Genomic DNA, 19,900 nt, shown 5'->3' with positions numbered 1-19,900 from the left:
AATTATAAATGGAAACTCTGGTCCTTAAGAAAGAGTGAAGAAAGCCGGGCGGTGGTGGCGCACGCCTTTAATCCCAGCACTTGGGAGGCAGAGGCAGGAGGATTTCTGAGTTCGAGGTCAGCCTGGTCTACAGAGTGAGTTCCAGGACAGCCAAGGCCATACAGAGAAACCCTGTCTCGAAAAACCAAAAAAAAAAAAAAAAAAAAAAAAAAAAAAAAAAAAAAAAAAAGAAAGAGTGAAGAACACCAGAAGAAACAAATATTTGGGTAAATCAGTATGGTTTCTATTGGCTATAGCCTCTTAATTTTCTTTATTATTTGTTTAAAACTAAGGTTATGTACAGCATTGTCATAGGCAGTCTATTAATGGTAAAGGTCTTATGTAAAAGACAAGACCTAGAGTCACACAAGCTTCCTATATGGCATTTATCTTATTGTATGGTTGAAATCTGGACATTTTCCTTCTGTCTGTTCCAGCCTGATCTTACCATGATAGTCTTCTTTTGAAGATAGGCTGGGTAGGTTTTTGGATGAAGAATGAGGTCTTTACAAGCAGGATCTATACGGCTGGGAGGAGCATGAAAGTGAAAAAGCTTGTGATTAGGAGTCCCCATGGCAAAGCCTTGGTTTATAGTAATAGCCTGGAACCTATTCTAGATTTGGCGGAAGGAGAGAACTATGATGTGCACAGTCTACTTCCTGGATTCCTAAGCCTTTCACTCTACACCAATTACTAATCTTTTAGGGAATCGACGAGAACGTCTCTGACTTAGGTAGGATTTGTTTCATCTCCAGTCCATGTCAGAGGTGAACAAACGGCAGTCGGATTTGGGAAATTCTGAGGGAATTCACAGGTAAAGTTTCAACACCAGACCATGAGTGAAGGACTGGACTGGGAGGGTGGATGCATCACCTACCTGAATCATAAGTTCCTAAAGAATGAGGATGATGAGAGTTCTGGGTGGAGAGGACTGAGTGACCATTTTAGGTGCTGAAGTTCTTGGTAGACACTGAGTGCCCTGGAATTGGGCTAAAGAAGGATAGAAGAAGAGAAGAAGGGTGTTGAAAAAAAATCTAAAAGCAGCAAGAACATTTCTTGGGTTGCTTCTGTGTTTGCCAGCCTCCCAAATTCCATTCTTTAGCTTGCTGAACAGAAAGAACTACTGTTAGCAAGGCCTGCCCAGGAATCTGAGAATAATTCTTTTTTTTTTCCCTCGTTACTTATATCCACTAAATACTAAAAGTCCATGTTCATTCCAGAATCACATATGTATGTGTAAGAGAAGCCTGGCTCGTGGAGGTCCTATACTCCACATTGTGACCCTGTCTCTCAACCCCCCACCCCCAAAGGAAAAACCCTGAGTTGTTGATTTAGTGTTTGGGATACTGCAGGCAGACACACAGAACTCCAATTTCTAATAGCTTTGTAGTTTCTCCAAGGGAGGCCTTTAAATGCACCCTCCCCCCACATCCTCCTCCTCCCAAGGATCTAACAACTTCTTTAACAGAAAGAAGACAAGGTGGATGTTATCAGGTCCAGAATACCAAAATGCAGAAGCACTTGTCAGTGATGGGAGAGAAGCAGAGATCAACTATCTGCCCATGAAGAATAAAAATCAGTTTTACTTGACAGACCAACTCCCTGCAGGGCTGTGTGAGAAGGGTTGTCAGGCTCAGACCCTTGGACATGAGCATGAGAAGGAACCTCGGGGATGAAAATGGTAACTCATGCTTAAGAGTGCTTCCCTTAACCCTAGTGGCTTGTTTGTAGGCAGAGAAGTATTAACTGGTCTCCAGGAAGTAAGGAACCTCCTAGACTGACACCAAGCTGCCAGGCATCTCTGTGTCACCAAAGCTCAGGACCTGTCTGTCAGGTCTTGGTCAATTCCTGATCGAAGAGTTAAGAAAACACTGAGAGCAAGAAAAGCCCGTTTATCACCATCAGTGTTTGCTAAATTACTAAGAGTTGGTTGTCCAGTTCATTTGGGCCTGAGCATTTCAGCCATCTCTTTCAAGTCAGACTTGCTATCTTCATGTGCCCCAACAGGTAAGAAGTGAAGCCTGGGGTCATCTGATCTGCACAGATCTCACATTTCAAGAGAAATCATAGGGATACTAATGTTTGGAAAATATCCATTTATTTATGGGATTTTGAAACAATTTATATATAGCCTAGACTGACCTCAAATTCACAATCCTTCTCATCAGTCAGACTGATGGGGCTCTTTCTCTTGAGTGCAGGGATTACAGACATGCAATAGTCTAGGTTACCAGATTTGCATCTCAGTACAGCCCCTTCCACGGAAATCTTGAATCTTAGACTCCTAATTTGGCCATTAGGAACCATTTCCTCACCCCTAAAGAAAGCCTCCCCCCCAACCCCCCACCACGAGGTGCTGTTGCCTCTGTCAAACAGCTAGCCCTAGATAAAGAATGGTGACCTGAGTGAGGAGACCACAAAATCGAAGTTCCGAGTATGAGTTTCTCCTGTTATATGGATAAGAATGTTTAGCTTCTGCAAGTAGAAAAGGCCGGGCAGTCTTCCTGTGATGAGCTTGCTCTTGTGTGTGAACAGAGGGATGTTCTTTCTCAGGGTGTGTGTGTGTGTGTGTGTGTGTGTGTGTGTGAGAGAGAGAGAGAGAGAGAGAGAGAGAGAGAGAGAGAGAGAGAGAGAGAGAATATGAATGTGGACAGCTGACTCTTGGGTGTGGTAAAATCCTTTAGGGGGGTCCTTGAGAAGGGTCTGCAGCAAAGGTGGAGGTAACTCCTTCGCACCTCTAACTTCCCCATTCTCAGGAAATGCTTGCTCACATATTACTGAAGAGACCTTCAGTGAATAAGAAGGTTCCAGGATGAGAGAGAGCAAGCTCCATGTGTGGTCCAACAGGGATGTCCTGGACATCTCTTGGTCCTTTCCAAAACCTTAGGGTCCCGTGTGACAGGAAATGTCCCACCCAGTCTCCGCAAGTCACCTCGAAGAGGAGGAGCCAGGTGGATCTTGGCAGCTCCTGGCAAGGGCTGTCAGCTGCGGAGCTTGGGGGACCTCGCGGGAGGAGAAGCACTTCGGCCCACGCCTTCCACGGTCCCGGGGGGGCGAGGAGGAGCGCCACGCAGTGTCACGCTCCCCACGGTGAGGAGTCGGTGCCCCGCGGCTAGGCGGGCGGGCCGTCAGTGCCCGCCCGTCGCTCGCCTCCCCGCCCCCCGGCTTCCTGCGGAGGCCGCGGCCGCCATGTTGTTGTGGGGCTGAGGCGGCGCCGGCGGAGAGCCCAGCGGCCGTGACAGGCTGCGCAACAGGTCCGCTGCGGCCGGCCTGACGACTGACCCGGCGGCGGCCGCCGCGGCATAGCAGGGTCTTCCCGGAGCCTGGCCGCGCCCGGCCCGCGCGCCGGTGCTGAGGAGCGCGCGGGGTCGCGCCGTGACGTGCGCGAGGCGCCAGGTGGGTGAAGCCGCCCGTCAGCGCGGCTGAGGGGCGCGGGGCAGGTGCGACCGCCGCCGTCCCCCGGGTTCCACGGGCCGGGCAGAGGGGGCTGCGCGCCGCACACCGCGGGGTCCGGTCCCGGGAGGCGCGTGCGGCCCCCGCCCTAGGCCCCGGCGGAGCACGGCCGCGCCGGGCGGAAACCTACGGCCCTGGGTTCCTGCCTCTGCCGCGGGGCCGGCGGGGCCGCTCCACTCAGAGGCCGGGAAGCCGGGGCCCCTCGCCGCGGCCTCGCTTGGCAGGTGACGGCCTCCGCCTATCGCTGGTGACGACCCGGTCGGTCCCCGGCTTTCCTTAGGGGTATCTGAGCTGGGTGCGCCTTGCTTTGGGGATCCATTTTATTTTAGCTTACTCGATTTTTCTTTTCTTTTCTTTCTTTCTTTTTTTTTTTTTCCTTCCCCTTCTTGGTCAGGGTTGCTGCAGAGTGTCAGGTGAGCCGCATCCCGGTGCGTCAAAGTAGCCCGAGTCACGAGAGGACAGTGGGCGGATGCTTGGCGTCCACTGCTCGCCTTGTAACAGCTAAAGTTGAGAAATGTTAAGCGCTGACTTCTGCATTGTGCACTTTCAGGGTCTATAGGAAGCACGGCAAGAAGGAATCTCTGTAGCCAGAGTAAAGTTCATTGCTTATTTAAGGGAGAAGAGGCGCCTGCAAGTGCATAGTGAATAGGTAAACCGAGGCCGCAAGTTTCATTCTGCAGAAAGACACTGTTTGCATGTGTTGATCACGCACTGTGTTACTCAGTGATTGCCCGTGGCAAATACACTCACTTGAAACTTGGATTCATAACGAACAGGAACATTTTGGATAAATAGGAATTCAAGTTAACACAGAAATTACTGCTTTACTACATGCTTTTTATCTGTTTCACGGTGTTTATTGCTTACTCAGGGGAGGCAAGGTGTCACTTGGAATTTTGTGTTGTTAGCTTAATTTAGGCAGTAGAGACTGAAGGCCAAGCTACCTGCTTAAGCCTCTGAGAAATTGCTAACTTCCCTTTAAGGTTTGCTATTATTATCAATCAGTGCCAAAACCTAAAAGCAATCTAGAAACATTGCCAACAACCTTTATACGAATTGATGGGAGGCCTGCAAAATTCAAAGTTATGTGCTTGCCTTTAGGTTGGTGATTATTCCTATGACTGCCTTGTAATTAAGCAAGCAAAGTGGAAGTATTATTATCATATTTTTTGGAGAATGCAGAAAAATGTGTTTTGCTGCCGTTTGATGTAATAGTGATAACCATTTAATGCAATTCTAAGCATTCCCTTTATTCATCTCTATGATGAAAGGTGGAATGGTTAATGAAAACTGGACCAGTGTTGAATTATTGAGTAAAAAAAAAAAAAAAAAGTCATTGTTCAACACATCTAAAGGCCCAAATCCAGATTTCTCCTGAGTGTGAAGAGATATGTACCTTCAGGGGATTGGATTTGTATTTTAAAAATACGTTTTTACAAAAATAGAGTAACACACACCCTTTGCCCAAACTTAGAGAAGTTTTCAAGATTTTATCTATGTCATTTTATCCTGTAGTTATTGTATCTCTTATTACAAAGTGGAAATTTTTTATATAACCTTAGAATTTTTAGAAAGAGAGAGAGAGAGAGAGAGAGAGAGAGAGAGAGAGAGAGAGAGAGAATATTAAGGAGTAAACCAACCATTTTACATATTCTCAGCATGCTGTCTGCCACCAGGGGCATACAGTCTCAAGATACTTAGTTTTGATTCATCTTCAATACAGAGTTTTTCAGAGTTCCATCCTTCTGATAAAAAAATATGTATTGTGCATCGTCCACTAAATTTCCTTTAGCATTACAGTGTATCTCCCCTGGTGGTCATTTATAGAGCACTTACTAATATTAGAGTCTATGTTCAGTGTTTTAGATACTTATTTAAAGCACATGAAGGCCTTGTAAGTAATGTTCTCCCATCAGATAGAGAAGTAAAATGTTAGCTTTTAACTGACTGCTTTAGGTCCTGGAGCTAGTAAGAACAAGAGTCTTGTTTCAGTTTAGAATTCTTTTCACTTCGGCGCCTAAGCTCTTTCTGCAGTTGCACAGATCTAAAGCTGAACACACATCTAAAGTGTATTTACACTTGGCTCTTTTCTGTTAAGTTTGACCATCTTATAGTGGTTGCACATGGACAAATCCTCTGGGGTAAAGTGTGCATGTAGGTATTCTTGAGAAAGAGGAACTGAACGGGGCTTAAAGGATATGAGACACAGAGGAAATGGGGGAGGAAGGGAGGAAACTGAGCAGAAATAGGACAGTGAATAGACTGAGAAATAATGTATTTTCAAAACTCTAAGAGTGCAACATATTTCATTTGCAGTGTTTTGAGAGATTCAATTAAAGGGCAATTTCACAGACATATCAAGATACTGAATAACTTTGTTATTTACTGTACAGCTATTCAACTGTGATTATGACAGACAGTCAGGGGTCTACTACCAGATGGTAGACATTTAATTTGTTGTATTTAACCACCTGTCTTATGTTTTCTGGATCCTTTTCATTGTCAATGCATATTCATTTGAGGAAAGGTCTGGTTTAATAAAAATTGCACACATATTTACAATTCTGTTGGATAAAAGTATAGGCTCTCTAGTTAGGCCTCCTACCTCAGCTCCAGCTCTAAACAGTTGTATGACTTTAAGCAAGTTTCTTTAATTCTCCAATTTCTGTTTCTTCTTCATCTATAAAACAGGGATACTAATAATACCCATTCCATAGTGTTGTATATAATATAAAGTGCTTAGTGACGGCGCTTAGCATAAGTGCCCAATAAATGTTACCTGTTATCATTCATTCCAGCCAGCTTGCTTCAATGAGAAGTCTCAAGCTAATTAGCCTGTCCTTCTCTCTGTGTCTCTGTCTCTCTCTGGTTCGTGATTTATTTTGATGACTATAGAAAATAGCCTTTTCTTTTGGTGCTCAGTTTTTAATCAGTGTCAAAATGAGCCATGTCAGATAGTAAAAAATGGATTACAAGGTCTAACCTTCAGTTCAAACTAAGACTCTTCCTCTTCAGTTCTCTTCATTTCTACTACTTTGGATCATCAGTTCAGGGCCTTTGGATTCAGATGGTTTAATTCTTTGCAGTGTGAAGTGGACTTAGCTTGGCAGAGGCTGGTGTTAAGACAGAACAGAGATAAGAGATCCAAATAGACAAGGCTTTGTACTGGTCATTAGGACAGGAGCAGCCTTTGCTTTGCCATTTTCTTTTTCTTTTATTTTTTTTTCTTTTCTTTTCTTTTTTTTTTGTTTGTTTGTTTGTTTTTCGAGACAGGGTTTCTCTGTGTAGCCCTGGCTGTCCTGGAACTCACTCTGTAGACCAGGCTGGCCTCGAACTCAGAAATCCGCCTGCATCTGCCTCCCAAGTGCTGGGATTAAAGGCGTACGCCACCACCGCCTGGCTGCTTTGCCATTTTCTTTCTGCTGTTCTCTGTCCTCCTTTCTCAGTCTTCCATCTCATATGTGTTTGTGCATTTGTCAAATGACTGCTTTAATATAGGAACTGGGTAGTGCAAGTTAATAAATCCCATAGTTTATGTAATATTTGGTGGCATTGCTTTTTAGTATTCATAAAATAATCCTTAGAGATTATAAGTGATTACTTAAAAGATTAGTGACAATTTTCCATTAGTTACTTTTCTTGTTTCTGTGACAAAATATTTGACAGGAAGCAACTTGAGGAAGGTTTTGATACATGGTTTGAGGGTATAGTCCTTCACAGCAGGAGAATGAGACAGGTAGTCAGTCATAGCACGTCTGTAGTCAGGAAGCAGAGAGGTGGATACCATGCTGTCCTGCCTGTCCCCTTTGTGTTCAGTCCATGGAATAGCGGTCCACATTCAGGGTGGGTCTTCCCATTTCAGTTAGCCTCATGTAGATAACCCTGCCCTTGTTGTTTTAGATTTTGTCAAGTTAACCTTCAGTATTAACTTCACATTTGCCAAGAATGGTGTGAGTCACTTAGGAATACAAAGTAGTATTACTTCTCTAAACCATTTTTATTAAGATTTGAAAACCGAAATGCCAGAAGAGAAAATTTCTCACATTTTAGGTTTTCCATTGCTAAATTTTTAGTAAAATGCCTATAAGTTGTTTTTGTCTTGCTGCGGAGACAACCTTTATTGGATTTTTCCTTGCCCCCACCTGCTTCATCCCAGTGATTCTGACTTAAGGCTTACTTCCTCCTTCCTACATACTGATTCCTACAGGGTTGCCCAGGTTCAGAGAACTGAGCAATGTGGATGACTGAGACGTAAGGAACCTCTGGACTAGATTTGGGTAACCGTACGTCTTTTCTGATAGTATCCCTAGGACCTGGGCTTTCTAGTTTATTTAGCATGATGAGGGCCTGATATTGCATCACTCTCAGATCTTTTCTTCACTACTGTAGCTCTTTCTCATCTTTGTCTTCTCTATATTCTGTGCCAGCTTTCTTTTCTTTATTCCCAGCCTCCGTCTTCTGTCTTTGAAAGTTAAGGACAAAGAACTTACTCATATTTCATAGCATAGAGTTCATTCTTTTCTTTCATTTCATAAATATTGCATTATTTCTTGCAAAAATGTCTAATATATTACTTATATAACCAGTGAATAAAATATACAACCCCATCTTGCCATAGTGGCACTTAAATTCAGGAAAAGAGAATAAAAACAATAAAATATCTTGAATTTAGAAATTGTCAAGTACTTTGGAGAAAATTAAGATAGAAAATATGTGTCTGGTGTGTGTGTGTGTGTGTGTGTGTGTGTGTGTGTGTGTGTAGTGTAATTGGGAGAAGTAAATTTGCTATCTTCAAAATTATCAAGAAACTCCAGACCAGAAAAACAAATCCATAGTGTACATTGACAAGTAAATACATAGTAACCTTAATGTAACTAGTTGTTTATATTTTAGAATACCATATTTAAGATGGTTTTATTGTCATTGTTATTATTATTATTGCATATTTGGTTGGTATGGAACAGACTTCGATATTTCTTATTACTGAAATCAGTAAAACCCTTCCCTGATACAGTGTATGCTTAAAGCAGAGATTTGCCAAATTGTTTAGAATGGGTACTTAATTTGATTTTTCTTAAAAGTACTATATTGTTTGGTTTAAAATTTTATTGACTTTTTAATGTGTATTATTTTTATTATGATGAATAATAAATGCTCTGTGTAGACAATTGGGACACTATAGGGAAACACAAAGACCATGATACTTTCCTGCTGTAGCTGTTGCTCACCTTTTGGTGGATCTCCCCCTAGAGCATTGTTTCTACAGATAATGCACCTGATATATTGTTATAAGTTAATGGCTTGTTTCTGCTGTGCTACCCCAAGCATGTTAGGCAAGTGCTTTTCCATTGAAGTGCATCCCCAGTTCCTGTTCTGTGATTTCTCTTCTTAGCTTACTAATATTTATCAAAGCATGGCTCTATTTTTACTATGTACTTATTCACAGAACACTTTTATTGGTAAATATTATGTCCCTACTACTGAATATTAGTAATAATGTCTAACATTTATAGAGCAGAAGTTGTATCTTCTTTATTTTGGGGACACTTTACATAAATTTATTTAGTCCTTAGCCTCTCTGTAAGAACTTTATAGTTGAGGAATTTGAGCAAGTATAAGTACAATAATTTCCTCAGCATCACACAACCAGTAAGTGAGAGGCCTAGGGTATGAATTTGACTTTGATCATCTCTTATAACCACTCTACTATTACTTCTGTAGCTTAAGGTCGTCTATAATCTTTCTTTAATGTTGTGCTGTAGCTTGCATCCCTGTAGCTGTATCTGTGTTCATGATGATGAGCATTTCCCCAGGATAAATTTCAAGTAGTAGGCATTGGATCAAAAGGTATGGACACTTCTTCTTTTTAGATTATATTAAAGGCAGGTTTATTGGGAAGCTGCTTTCTGGTGGGCAAGTTCACTGGCCCCAAGGACCAAGGCCAGAGAAGTTACCTGGGGAAAGGGGCAGGGGAGAGAAAGAGAAAGGGGAGCTTGCACAGAGACAGGAGGAGAGTGTATGGACACTTCTTAATGCCCATGTAAACATGTTATCAGATTACCTTGCAGCGAAATTCATTAGTATCAATGTGTGAATGAAACCTGTCTTATTTCCCAACATCCTTGAAAGCATTGCCTTTTAAAACTTTGCTAACTTATTAAAACTACTTTTTCTACCTCTAAAGTGTTAGTTTCAGAACGTTGTTTTTTCCTTTTTTTTTTTTTTTTTTTTTTTTTTTTTGAAAAACGTTCATTCTTCATTTCTGCTTCTTTCCTATTTCATTGGCCCTTTGTTTATTTTCATTGTTCACTTTGTTGTTTTGGGTTTTTTTGTTGTTGTTCTTTTGTTCCTTTCTTTCCTGCCCTCTCGTCCCTCCCTCTCTTTCTTCCCAATCTCTATTGACAGAGTCTCATATCGCCCAGACTGCTCTCAAATGTACTATGTAGCCAAGGATAACAGAGGTGACTGAGACTTCTGATCCACCTGCCCCCACCTCCTGAACACTGGGATTGCAGGCATATGCCACCTTCCCTGTTTCATGGGGTATGAGGGAACAAGCCTGAAGCTTTGTGCATGGTGGGCAGTCATTCTACCAACTGAACCACATTACCAGCCTTCTCATTTGTTCTTAAGAATTCTTTGTATGTTATGAATAGTATATCTTCCATATAGTTATTCAGTTTCCTAAGTTTGTTTTTTAGTTTTGTTTATGGATTTAAGAAAAATTATGATGGTAGTTAATATCTCTATAGCACTTCTCAAGTACATATATGTTGTATATGCTGAATGTTCTTCATTTGATAGCTTATTTAGTTTTTGCTGCATCCCCTAGGAGATAGTACTGTTATTAGCTCCTTTGACATTGTCTTTTCTTTTTCTTTTTTTTTTTTTTTTTTTTTTTTGAGGCAGGGTCTCACTGTGTAGCTCTGCTGGCCTTGAACTTGCAGAGATCCACCTGTTTCCCAAGTGCTGGGCTTACAGGCATGTACCTTGACATCATCTTTTAAAGTCTAGATTTCTCCTCTGTGCCTTTGTCTAGTTCTGTTCTCAGTTCTAAAAATCACCCTGTCCCCAGTAACCTGCTGTCTGAAACCTATTGTTTAGTACTCGTTACTCAATTTAGAAGTCATTTCCTTTGAGATTACTCATCTAATAATGTTCTAGTTTCTCAAGTGAGGTACTCGTCGGCTTTCACTCCCTCAGCACTTACATGGAACTCTGAGTTTTGGTGCATTTTTCTGTTCCATTCCCTTTTCTTATACATTTAATGACTAGGCAAAAACACTGACCTGAATTAAAGGTGTTCATGGTGACTCTGGTGGTTTCAAGAAGTGAAAGGCTGGGAGATGGCCTGGTTGATACAGGGCTTGCTGCACAAGCATGGGACCTGAGCCTGAATCCCCAGCACCCACCTAAAAGCTAAGTACTCGTGTGCACATGTACACATACTTATATTCCTCCCCTACACCACAGTCAAACACAAAAGAAGCCCAGCACTTGGGAGGCGGGTGGATCTCTGCAAGTTCAAGGCCAGTAGGGCTACAGAGTGAGATCCTGCCTTTTTAAAAAAAAAAAAAAAAAAAAGACAATGTCAAAGGAGCTAATAGCAGCATACCTCCTACAGGATGCTGTAAAAATTAACTTCCAAGTATAGAAAGCAGAAACTTGGACTGAGAAAGTAACCTTGAAGCTGATCTGAAAGCTAGTAGGGAAACAGCAGAAGACCAGACACTAAACCTGAGGGAAAACACTGGTGGTGATTTCCATTACGTGTGCAGTGAGTGTTGAGAATGGTTTTGAGTATTACAAACCTTGCTTCTGGGAGAGCGTAATGGGTAAGGCCCTATTTGCCCCAGTATGTGTTTGTGGGTATGGGTGTAGGTTTTTTTCTTTCTTGGTTTTGTGGGGATTTTTGTTGTTCGTTTTTTTTTTTTTTTATTTTGTTCTGTTTGCGTTTAAAAGGGGTCTTACTGTGTTGTTCAGGTTGTTTTCAAACTCCTGGCTACGAGTGAGTCCTCCCAGTCCCACCCCTCTTCCTAGTAGCTGGGATCTTAAGCACACACTGCTCCATCCAGCTGGCCCAGTATATTTTTTTATAGTGTTCAGAATATTGAGTCTTATAGAACAGGGGTAGATTTATTTCTGCCTTAGACCTTTTACTAACATAGTAAAGAACTTGGAGAGTCCTGACGTTATCTTGCTAAGACTCTGAAGGGAAGTTTGGTGAACTAGAAGCCTTTGTCAAAAATCCAAGAGAAAATCCCTGCACTCTTGCCCTTGGAGCCTCTCCTCCAGTCAGTGTCCTCTGTCAGTGCTTTTGTGTAGACCTCAGCTTTTTTTTTTTTTTTTTTTTTTTTTTTACCAGCCTTGATTATGATTCTGGTTTCTGTTTTGCTATCTGGACTAAGAGGCATTCTACTCTTAACTCACTAGTTTAATTTTGAGATATACCCATGGCTAGCCTCAAAAGAGGCTAAGTATTATATCTGTAGTAGTAACAATATAGCTTATATCATTTAATAGAAATACTTTTCCAAGTTTTTAAACTTCTTAAATTTAAGTTTACTTCTCAGTAGATGTTTTTTTTTTTTTTTTTTTTTTTTTTTTTTGAGACAGACCAAGAACTTGCTGTATTATAGACCAGGCTAACCTTGAATTTTCCAGGATCCTCTCAAATGCTTACACAACACCTGGCCAATATTTTTTTCTTTATGAAAGTAGTACATGCCAGTTGCTGAAACTTAAGATAACAATATATTCCAAGTCTATCTCCCAGTGACAAATCATTTTTAGAATCCATTTCATGGGTGTGTGTGCATGCCTGTATGTGTGCATGCCTGTATGTGTGTGCCTGTATGTGTGTGCTTGTATGTGTGTCCAGCAGTTGAAATTGAGAACAGATATTGTTGTTTAGGGTTTAGGCTGTTAGCTTTGCAAGTGTAACGTCTCATTGAGCCTGCATTTTTTTTTTTTTTTTTTTTTTTTTATCTTTAAACTGTAGAGATTTTCTGGGAATGGTGGTGCGTACCTTAATCCCAGCACTTGGGAAGCAGAGGCAGGCAGATCTTTATAGGTTCAAGGACGCCATGGTCTACACATCGAGTTCCAGAACAGACAGACAAACTGTCAAGGCTAAATAGGAAAACCTGTCTCCCCTCCCCACCCCCCAAAAGGTAGATTTTTGGTTTTTCAAGACAGGGTTTCTCTGTGTGTAGCCCTGGCTATCCTGGAGCTCTGTAAACCAGGCTGGCCTTGAACTCACAGAGATCTGCCTCTGCCTCCCTAGTGCTGGGATTAAAAGCATTTACCATCATCACCTGGCTAAAAGGTAGATATTTTATATAATATTTATGCTTAGGGCTATAAAGATGAAGAGGTAATATATAGTTAATATCACAATCATAGTCAACCTTATCTTTGGATAAGTTTAGTGACGGTCTGCTGCTCTGGACTGCTTAGAATGAAGGAGCAGACTGGAGCAATTACATATTCTCCTGCCCGGGGTTTCTACCCCACCTTTGGTTATTGAGTTCCTGGATGAAAGACACACACAGCCTTTATATTTTCAGTAAGCCTTAATCAGCAAGATAATCCTCCAGAGGCATGGTCAGAGGCTGGCATCTCAGATGGTTCTAGAGTCTGTCAAGCTGACTACTTAAATAACTTGCTGGGAAAGAAATAAGGAAAAGATCTCATTTTGTTTCTTTAAATGTCCAAATAGTCTTTTATTATATGTGTGGACTACATTTGCTTATCCATTTTTTGATAGACATTTGGGTTTTTGTACCTTATTGGTCACTGTGAGTAGAGGTACTGTAAGAAGTTGTGTACAGGTTTTTATGTGGGCTTGTTTGTTTCATTTCTTTTAAGCTCACCCTTAGAGGTGAATTGCTGATTTATATGACAGCCTTTTAAGGAGCTTCCACATTGTTTTCTAAGTCAGTAGAAATGTACTCCCACAAGCCGTGTATGAAGGCTCTACTTGAGGAGAGTATATTTTGTAGTGCTGGAGAGCCACTACACAGAATCATAATGAAAATAATTACTGAAAATTATTGTTATATATTGGTCTCCATTATGGTCCAAGATACCACGTCATGAGCCTTTTCCTGATGGATCACCAACCAAATATGCAATTCATCTTGATAGTTCTCAGGGCTACTGTTCTTCCACCCCTTCCCAAATATTTTTGATATTTGCATATTATTATTTATTATGAATCTAATTTACCAAGGATTATTGAAAGTTAGAGTTTATAAACTAAAATTACTGAGGTCTTACTGAGGACTAATTTTTTTAAAAAGAATCTTATTTGTACAGTGTTTGCCAGCATTGAAAAATTCCTACTATACACGCCCATATGTGGATAGACACTGCATCATTGGCATTGTCTTGCGTTGGCTGTTTCCCCACTACCCTTAAACTAATATAATTGTAAATTAATACATACTGGAATGTGAAGACAATGAAAAATTACAAAAAGTCTTATACATTTTATGCTGATTATATACTGAAGTTATCATTGTCGAGATGAGTTAAAATATTAACACCAATTTCTGATGTTTCTTTTAAGAAAAGAATAGTAAACAGAAAAGACATTTTAAAAATGTCCTGTAGAATAATACAAGATGAATATATGAATATATGAAAGATGTATAGTTTAGGGCACAGTGGATCAGGCCTATAGTCTTAGCTCTCAGGAGAAAGATCATGAACCATAGTAAACCCTTTCTTAAGTTGTCTTTGTCAGGGTATTTTATCATAACCACAGTAAAATAAACTATGACAGAAGTCTTCAGGTCATCCCATTGCCTGCTTAATGAATTTTCATACTTCAGGTTAGGTGCACCTCACGTGTGTTGCACACAATAGTATCATCTTCTGTGTCCATTTTTGAGACAGGGTCTCCCACTGAACCTGGAGAATGTCATTTCAGATACCCGGGATGCATTTCCTTATCTCCAGCTCTGTCCCAGCACTGGAGTTACAGGCAAGACTGCCATGCCTGGCATGTACATGGGTACTGGATGTAAACTCAAACTCATCTCCTCACGCTTGTGCAGCAAACATTTCACCCACTGAACTATCTCCTCAGCCCAATGCAGCCTGCTCCTGTCATTACACTTGTTAGTGAGAAAGTTTAGTTAAGAGACAAGAGCTTAGAGATTCCAGATGTCTTTCCAAATTAAGCCAGAGTTGGGGGTTTGTATTTAAGCCCCATCTTATTGGAATTATGCCATCATGCTATAGTGAGAGACTTTATAGATAAAGTCCAATTTAAGGTATTTGGTAATATTTATTAAAATTGCAATGTTCATATATTCTAAGCCACTTCTCATGTGTACTATTTATCTTTGGAAAAATCACATAAATGTACACATTTATATTTAATACATACATTAAGAATGTTTATTGTTGCTGCGCAGTGGTGGTGCAGGCCTTTAGTCCCAGCACTAAAGGGAGGCAGAGGCAGGCGGATTTCTGAGTTCGAGGCCAGCCTGGTCTACAGAGTGAGTTCCAGGACAGCCAGGACTACACAGAGAAACCCTGTCTCAAAAAACAAAAACACAACAAAACAAAAACAAGAATGTTTATTGTTAGGGCTCGAGAGGTGACTCAGCAGTTAAGAGTACATACTGCTCTTCCAGAGGGCCTAGTTGTGTTTCCCAGCACCCATGTCAGGCAGCTCACAATCACTTGTAACTCCAGCTTTAGGGGATCTGATGCCTCTGGCCTCTAAGGGCATCTGCATCATGTGCACATACCCACATATAGGCACACACACGCACACACACACACACACACACACACACACACAATTAAAAATAAAAGTTAAAAAAACATTTTGGAAAAAGATGTCTGTTATAGTATTGTGATGGTAAAAAGTTGGTGGCATGAAAAAAATAGGTTTGAAATGAAGTAAGTATTATCCTGTAAGCACCCTTTTCTCACTTTTTAAGGGTTTGAGACATAGTCAAGCCAAGTTACACAGGCTAGTCTTGAACTCTCTATAGTTCAGGCAATCTTTGAATTGTTCCACTCCTGCTTCATTTTCCATAGTAACTAGGATTATACTTACGGGCCACTAGGCCCAGCATGCTTGCCTGCATGTTTGCTTGCTTTTTTATTTTTAAAATTTAAAAAATTTTAATTTTTTGGTAAAACTAGTTTCCTAGTATAGAAACAAGAAAATATCTGGAAAAATATAGGCAAGCCTATTAATGGTTGCTACCTTGATAATGGGCTTTCATTTTAAATCTCTATGAGATATGTGGGTTTTAGACTTCTTTTAAAAACACAGATTTATTTACATTTGTATCACTAGGTCTTTGGGTTCCTCATGTTACTATCAAATGTGAATAAGTCATCATTTATTTTCCCAGACTACAGGAATCATCTCTATTGCTTACCTTCCTTTATATTATCTTCCCCGTGTTCATCCATTTAACAAATGTCTGACAGTGTAGGGCCAGGGTGATTTGAATTTATACATGTTTGCCTGATTCTTGTAACTTATTTGTGTGTGAGCTTCCCTTTTTCTATCTCAGAGGAATTTGCACTTAGACCCTGGAGAGGCCAAGAAATTAGTCTTCAGCCCTCCCCTTTGAAGAGAGGAAACAACAAAAGAGTGGCAGAAGTCTGTTTTTTTTCCTCTGATCCTATTTTCCTGCCTGTGAATTTCTAGTCTTGTGAATATCTGTATTATTCCTCCTGCCATATCTGAACTGTATTCCCAGAGCCAGAAATGTCTCTCCTATGGTGTAATGTTATGCCCAAGACCTATCTAATCCCACTCTCATACATGTTTCTTTTCACTCCCTTTGGAGATTTTTTTTTCTAGAAATAGTTTTGTTTCCCTGGCTAAAAGTAAATACAGTAATCCTTTCTTAAAGACTCATGCCTCTTCTCCCACCAGCTCGTCTTCCTATAGCAACATATTTCCTTTGATTGAAGTTTTGTTTTTTAGATAGAATCTCTTGTCCTCAAACCCACGGGGATCCTCCTGCCTCTGCCTCCTGAATGGTAGGATTAAAAGACATGCACCACTATGCCCTGAGTCACAAACATTTGCTTCCCCTTACTGCACAGTCCATATCAGTTTGGTTTTTGAGCTGTGCTTGCATTGCAACTGAACTTGGCAGGTTGCTAAGACTAATAGCTTAGCCTTTATTTGTGTATCATTTGACAATGGTAACTCCTCCTTGGTACTCTTTTTCTCTTTACTTTTGAAACTTACTATGGGTCTCACTATGTAGACCTGGCTGGCCCTGAAACTACTATATAGACCAGGCTGGCCCCTAATTCACAGTAATCCATCTCTGCCTTCTGAATGCTAGAATTAAAAGCATGTGCCAGCATGCCTAGATTCTTTTGTTTCTAAAACATTCTTTTCCTGACAGGACTGCAACATACCCATTCTTCAACAGAGTCTCAAACAGAGCTCCTTCTATTTCCTGGTCACTCTCACCAATATATCTTTTAAAGATGTCAAATTCTCTGTGCTCACAGTTGAAGTTTGTTGTTTTAAGTTGTCTCAAAGCCTTAACATTCACCTCTCTATTTTCCTAGAGCTTCTACCTTGGTTAAAATCACTGCTCCAGGTGGTATCTTACACATTTAGAGGCTTAGTCTAAAGCAGGTTGATTCTCAACCTCTGGGTTGCAACTCCCTTGGCAAACCTCTGTCACCAAAAATATTTATATTATGATTCATAACAGCAGCAAAATTACAGTTGTGAAGTGTTTGCTGATGTCTCCAGATTACATTTAGAATAAATTCAACCAAGTGAGTCTGCCTTTTACCTGTTATCCACCAAGTAGGATTTCTTCAAAGGTAGCTTGCCAGTTCTCCACAGGAGTAATTAATAGTTCACATCATGACTGCAAACTGCCCATTGCCACACATTATCCTCTTTGCACATAGAACATGTTTGTAGGACACCCATGAACCATGGAGCAGGAGGGGCTGGCTAGTTACCCTTCCCTTCAGAGTTTGATGCCAGGCCATAAACAGCCAGCACTCCTTGGGTATGGCATAACAGCCTTGGGTGTTGTGCAGCTGGGCAGACTCTCCTTCTCCAACTAAAATGTATCAACTTTAAGTTCACCCACTGCTTGTATGAACATATGACCTTTTCATCATTATTAGATTCATTTAGGAGAGGAAAAGGTCCACAAAGGCAAAGAGAGACCTTCACAGGCTTTAGAATGAGAGAGGCTTGGAATCTCCTCATTGTTCCATGACACTGAATTTGGCTAAGTTACTTAAGCTCTCCGTTTCTTCATTCAGAGATGAGTATGATATCTGCCTTGTAAGGATTTTTGCAGGGCTGTATTACAGGGTTGTTAGGTATCTGAAACTCTGTGTGCACAACTGGAATATTAGATTTTTAATGAATATTGATTGAATATGAGACATGGTAGGTGATTAATAGAAATATATTGAATTAATAGAAAATATTAAGCAAATGTTAGCAATTATTTTAAAATGTAAAACAGACTTATATTATCTGTTATATTTTTCAAACTTTCAATTATAATTATTTCTTATGCAGCACTGGGGATTGAGCCAAGGCCATGTGCATTCTCAGCAAGTACTTCATCCCTGAGCTCCATCTTCAACCCCAGTTTAAATTAATATTTCTCTCCAAGTCTGCTAGTAAACTAGGAAAAGATAAGCATGGTGATTTTAATGAATGATTCTAAAATGGGACAGAAAGTTAATGTAACTAAAACAGATGTAGTGGTAAACCTTAAGAACCTATTGGCTTTAACAAATTATGTTACAATAATCAGATGCTACCAGCATCAACCAAATGCTATATACATGTATAACTACCGCAATATGATGCTTACATGCATGAATAGGTAAATTTTACATACTAGGTGGAAAAGATTGTGTATACTAGTACTTTCAGCTTAGCCCAGGAGGCTTGCCCTCACTGTCCATTGTATTATTTGGTATTTTCTAATAAATTTCTAAAATAAATTTCAGGATTATAACTGTGATCATTGAGTATCGACCACATGGCATTTTGTTATCGTCACAGAATACATGATACCCTGCCAAAAGTTCTAGACAGATGGTTTGTAAGTTAGACCTTAACTGATTAAAGGCTTTCTGTCCATGAGATTCTGTTCTCCATTGGTCTTTATGTTATCTCAGTCATCATTGACACTGTGTTTATTGCTTTAGAGGTTATGTTAATACGTTATATATAATGATTTAGATGACTACATGGTGTGTTATATATAATGCTTTGGAATAAGCTTTCTCCCATGTTTAAAAATTGTCTATTATAGGTAACTAGGTAGGTAGGTAAGTAGATAGGTAACTTTCAGGCAAAAGTCTTACTTTCCTTTTATATTGCTATGGTCATTTATATGGAGGAAGTAAAATGTGTTTGTAGAACTGTTCTGTGTTTAAAAATTATTGTCGTAAGTAGTTGATGAGACTTCCTTTGTGTGAACTTTTCTGATTATACCATTTTTCCACCCCACATTCTATAATTTCGAGAGCCATTTTTTTTTGTTCCTTTTATTACATAGTCACTCATTTCAAAAGAATCAGTGAGTTCTCTTCCTTTGAACCTTTTGCTCTTTCTCTAGCTCATCTCATCTCTTCCAACTGCCTATTCTAGAGCTGATGCCAGGCTTTGTTTGCAGCTTGCCCTGCTTGGTCTCCTCACTTTTGGCTTTTCTTCATAATTGGCTATCTATCGTAAATGAAATGTATGTTCCTCTCTCTAAAGCCCTTTCAAGCACCTGTCTGCTACAGTTAAATTCAAAATTTATAACTAATTATAATGATCTAATTGTAACTAATTCTTACTCATCTTGTAAGGCTCAACACCATAGCTTCTACAGGAGCTCCAGTCATCCTACCAGAGTTTGGGCATTCATTTCTGTCACCAACTCCAGTACTTGAAGTTTATCTTTTTAAGAAAGGAATGAACAAAATCAGCATGCTGATAGTAAACTTCTCCCTACCCAGAAAGAGTAAAAGTACAAGAGGTATCAGGTTTATAGTCTGCTGCCATAAAGCTTATTATTGTCTAAGGGAGGACATGCATTTTGATGGGAGGGTAGTATTATAGAGTAAATGACCACGGCCACTGTAAGACTTTGTGGAGGTTTACCCATTCCACTGGCTGACCTGGCTTTTCTTTTTTTGTAGATGGATGCTTTTTGCTATTAATCATTCTATTCAGTGCTCCTTTTGCTTATCCCAAGATGTGGCTAACATATAATAGATGGATTAATTTGCTCGGTAGGAGGAAAAGCACCTGCCATCCTCTTGTAAATAAATTAATTAGATTTAGTTACCATTTTTTTGTTGTTACTGAAAATCACTAAAACTATATGAAATGTAAATATTTATCTAAATCGTTAGAGGACTGAATCCTTGG

The 19,900-nt window shown here is 40.2% G+C and overlaps 1 protein-coding gene and 1 long non-coding RNA gene across 6 annotated transcripts in view; one reads left to right on the top strand and one right to left on the bottom strand.

Moving 5' to 3' along the window:
- Window positions 1–284: 284 nt before the first annotated feature.
- LOC143443886 (uncharacterized) lies at window positions 285–3,105 on the bottom strand. Its single transcript, XR_013113224.1, has 3 exons — window positions 2,972–3,105; window positions 917–1,029; window positions 285–566 (listed from the first exon to the last, which is right to left on the bottom strand). It is a non-coding gene; the product is annotated as an uncharacterized LOC143443886 (long non-coding RNA).
- Window positions 3,106–3,107: 2 nt separating this feature from the next.
- Window positions 3,108–19,900, top strand: part of Itsn2 (intersectin 2) — a 102,846-nt gene continuing 86,053 nt past the window's right edge. For 4 of the 5 annotated variants that reach the window (XR_013113218.1, XM_076942145.1, XM_034514069.2 and 1 more), the window contains exon 1: window positions 3,169–3,435. The gene's annotated coding sequence lies outside the window, so the exon portion shown is untranslated. Of the gene's footprint in view, window positions 3,130–3,168; window positions 3,436–19,900 lie in introns of those variants that run through there. The other variant, XM_076942144.1, reaches the window with a different exon arrangement.

The sequence above is a fragment of the Arvicanthis niloticus genome, chromosome 11, assembly GCF_011762505.2.
Source record: "Arvicanthis niloticus isolate mArvNil1 chromosome 11, mArvNil1.pat.X, whole genome shotgun sequence".
Classification (NCBI taxonomy): Eukaryota; Metazoa; Chordata; class Mammalia; order Rodentia; family Muridae; genus Arvicanthis; species Arvicanthis niloticus.
Note: the sequence above shows the minus strand (reverse complement) of the source record. Positions and strands in the feature narration are given on the sequence as shown.